This window comes from Schistocerca americana, chromosome 1, assembly GCF_021461395.2.
Source record: "Schistocerca americana isolate TAMUIC-IGC-003095 chromosome 1, iqSchAmer2.1, whole genome shotgun sequence".
NCBI lineage: Eukaryota > Metazoa > Arthropoda > Insecta > Orthoptera > Acrididae > Schistocerca > Schistocerca americana.
In genome coordinates this window covers 293,333,281-293,337,349 of record NC_060119.1, presented here as the reverse complement: position 1 = coordinate 293,337,349, position 4,069 = coordinate 293,333,281, and the positions used below count along the sequence as shown (strand labels likewise).

At 43.7% G+C, this 4,069-nt stretch overlaps 1 pseudogene; it reads left to right on the top strand.

The window, feature by feature from the left end:
* Positions 1–2,820: 2,820 nt before the first annotated feature.
* Positions 2,821–2,938, top strand: LOC124561623 (annotated as a pseudogene).
* The last annotated feature ends 1,131 nt before the right edge of the window (positions 2,939–4,069 follow it).

Here is a 4,069-nt window from a genome sequence, read left to right as displayed (position 1 = left end):
TCCTCTTCTGATTATAGACGAAACGGGAAGTTATATGACACTCCGCAGTGCTGTTGCCAGCTTTCAACGGCTGCAGGCAAAAAAGGAGCCTTCCTAAGAGCTCTGATATCACTGAGGCGTTGCCATAGAGACGCTTACAAACTCTCATTACGTTATTGGTTGAGGTAGACCAATGAAGCTGTCACGTCCTGGCGACTGTCAGTGACCAACTTTACGGTGACTCAACTACAGCCCCAAAGGAAAAAAAAAATCGCAAGTTTACAACTCTGGGAAACTTGAAGGCCACCGTCCTCTGCTGACTACTCGTTCATTTATGAAAAGGTGCATGAACGCGACTCAGTGAAACATTCTGTGTGTTACGTCTGGCTCAGTCTTGTCGACAATAGCCGTATCCTCTATCACTGTAAGTTAATAGCCTACAGAATTTCTTTAGAAATTGTAACCTGAGTACTGACGGTCTAATCACAACAAGTTAGTCATCCTACACGGTTACTGGTAACACCTCCACGCGCAAGACGCCAAAGTGGCGTCAAGTCGAAAGACCTGCACCCGGCGAACGGTCTACCCGACGGGAGGGTCTAGTCACACGACATTTACAATTTATTTACTGGTAACACTTATTTGCCCATCCAAAATGAATGTTCGAATATCTCGCGAGGATTCCTCGAAATTGCATGCATTATGTCCTGCGAGGTAACATGGCCAGATAAATGTAAACATGCCTCGTCCAACATGAAATACGACACAGTGAGTGTCCACCAATGATCTTTTCCAGAAACATGTTGCAATAATGAATTCTTGGGTTTGCTTATCTCCTTCAGTTGCTGCGGAGTCATAACCCAGTAGGGTTTCAGTTTCAATTTGTAAAAGAATTATGCTAATATGTGTATTTAAAAGCAGATTGTTGTAGTAACTTTCATTTTGTTTTGTTTTTCCTTTTTCTTTTTTAACTTGCAATGATTCTCCTTTGAGTATCGGCAGTGGGGTCTTATGGAAGTGTTGCTTATTTCGTTTCGCATTTAAAACTGAATCTACAATACGTTATTTTTTAACTAAATCAAAACGTGGCCTATTTTGTTTCGTATTTGTAGCCGAACCTATTGTGCGCCACTTTGTAACTAAGTGGTGGATGCTGCGCGTCGCTGGAATACTGGTACTGGGATATCATTTACGAAAACTTTGCTTATGTATTCAAACTACACGGAACGGATACAGTCTTTAATTACAGCTTTATTTTCCGGGATTTAATAAAATTTGTCAGGAGGACAACGGCATTGCACAATAATGGGAAGAATGTTGCACTGACACCTAACCACGAGACGAACGGCATCGACAGTTGATAGTAACACATATGCAGCCGCTATTCGGCCTGATCAGTTACATTGTGGGTTCAGTTCTGTGTTTCTGTCACTCTAGTTTCACTCAAGGTTTGAACAATATTTTCGACTATAATCATGGTTTATTATCCACTATTTGCAGCTTCGACTGTGGTGCCGCTACCGTGTGGCAGCTGCAAAGAACGGACACTAGATAAGCACAATTGGCAGAAACACGTAATGAAGTTGTGTTGTTAAACTGAGTAATTGGAATCGTCATCAGGACAGGCTAGCGCTGTTCACCACCAGCACATGGATTGCAAACTTATGAGTCATGACAAGTAGTCACACGTGAAAGTGGTACATTTCGTCCAATTGAAACTTGTGCTGAATACGTCTTCCTCACGGTCCAAGGTAAAAGTGCTTCTTGACAAAAGTTTGTCACACTGTCTGCAATTCATTACGACTTAGTGAATTTCAAGTCTTACTGTGTCGTCCAATTCTTCAAGAGAAGAAAGATAGTTGTGTTAAACTGCGCCTTTTGGAGTCTCCAATAGTTAACAACTGCAATAACTAAGAGCTGTGGACAATGTACGCTATAAACTGTGGCTGACTATAAGGTGATCAAATGTTTTACGTATATCATTCAATAGATGCCCACCAGAATGCGCAGTAGAGTTCCACTACCGAATTAAAGAAAGCTGATCAAATTGTTCCTTGTGCTCTTACAGAAGGCCACTTTGCGATTTTAAGACTTCATAAACGCACCTTCTATAAGGTGCCTCGGCATTTAGCACTCTACTATCGCTCATTTGAGTAACGTCAGGGCCAATCGAAAAGTTTCCTTTTAACATTGTCGCTGCAGTACATACACAACATAGCATGACATCGATGCTGGTATATAAGCACCGACATATAGGCAAGAGATCAGTGTGACATTTGTGCCTTTCCTACGTGCGTGCGGTAAATGTGTAAACGTGATCTATGGCGACGTTGTTACCAAAAGCACCCAAACAAGACCAACGTGGTGTTTTTCTTCTCTTGGCTGCCGAATGACAAACACCGGTAGACATCCATCCGAGAATGAAGAATGTGTATAGAACAGCACGTCTATCGGAAACCGTGGTTGTGGTATGGTGTGTCAAGTGCCGTACCAGTCGCGAGTCGACACGAGATGCCCGTCGAGGTGCAAGGTCAGCCTCATTCTTTGGGGACGTTACGACTAGAGCACCAGCCTTACATCCTGCTCTCTCCCCAGGCGAATACCACGCCTTGTGTTCGTTAGAAAATACCTTGAACAGTAGACTATTAATGCTGGACGAGAATGTGTAGCACGCAGTTACGAACGCAGCAGGACACAGTCTTTCAACATATGTGTATCTTCAACTTTGCCTGTCGGTCGGATGACTGCCTCTAAGCTCTCTTAGATTTTCCGTGATTGGTGTACTTATTCTGTACTGTACGGCCTCGACCAGAAACTTTTGTCGCCCCTTAAGGTATTTGAGCCAACGGCCTTTCCGCAGTGGTAACACCGGTTCCCGTCAGATCACCGCAGTTAGGCGCTGTCGGGTTGGGCTAGCAGTTGGATGGTTGACCATCCGGTCTGCCGAGTGCTGTTGGCAAGCGGGGTACACTCAGCACTTGTGAGGTAAACTGAGGAGCTACTTGATTGAGAAGTAGCGGCTCCAGTCCCGGAAGCTGACATACGGCCGGGAGAGGAGTGTGCTGACTACATCCCCTTCCATATCCGCATCCAGTGACGCCTATGATCTGAGGATGGCTCAAATCGCTCTGAGCACTATGCGACTTAGCTTCTGAGGTCATTAGTCGCCTAGAACTTACATCTAATTAAACCTAACTAACCTAAGGACATCACACACATCCATGCCCGAGGCTGGATTCGAACCTGCGACCGTAGCGGTCGCTCGGCTCCAGACTGTAGCGCCTAGAACCACACGGTCACTCCGGCCGGCGATCTGAGGATGAGGCGGCGGCCGGTCGGCGCCGTTGTCCCTTCATGGCCTGTTCGAGAGGAGTTAAGTTTTTTTTTTTCTTACAGTATTTGAGGCTCCACATCACAGTTCTTTACATTTTGCAGTAACCAGTACAAAACTTCATCATTCTCCTAACGTGTTTGCACAAATCTTGATTCACAGAATCTGAACAGACACTGTTTAATGACTCTCATAGTTGCTTGGACGGTTGGGTGTGTTTCTTGAGCCGGACTTTTCCGGATGAATAACTGATCACACCTTAACTGTTTTTCTTTATTTCAAACATGATAGTCTCTTTATCTGTTTATTTCAAATTAAGCTTTTTTCTGCCTCATCTTTCGTTTCCTTTTGAAACACAAAGCTTTGTAGGAAATATTGAATCGTGGTACTTTGGTGCTGATCTTTGGGCAAACTTTGTGTAATTATTTGTCTTTGCGAGCCATTCTTGAAATAAATTCTCTCTACAAGAGAATACGTCGTGTTTCCTCTAGGAACTTGTTGCACTTACACCAACGAACCAGCAAACAGACATGTTCAATATAAAATGAAGAGCGCGCCGTAGACTGGGCAGCTAATTATATCCTCCGAGTTTCGAGCTACAGTTATCAAATGAAAGGGATGTATATAAATATCGTGTATTCATGAAATGTGGGTACAGCAGACAAGTGTTCGAAATCTGTACTTCTTCAGTGGGACATTTATTGATGTTAATCCTAATATAAGATCGTGCGTACCAAAGAGATATGGACACTAAGAAAC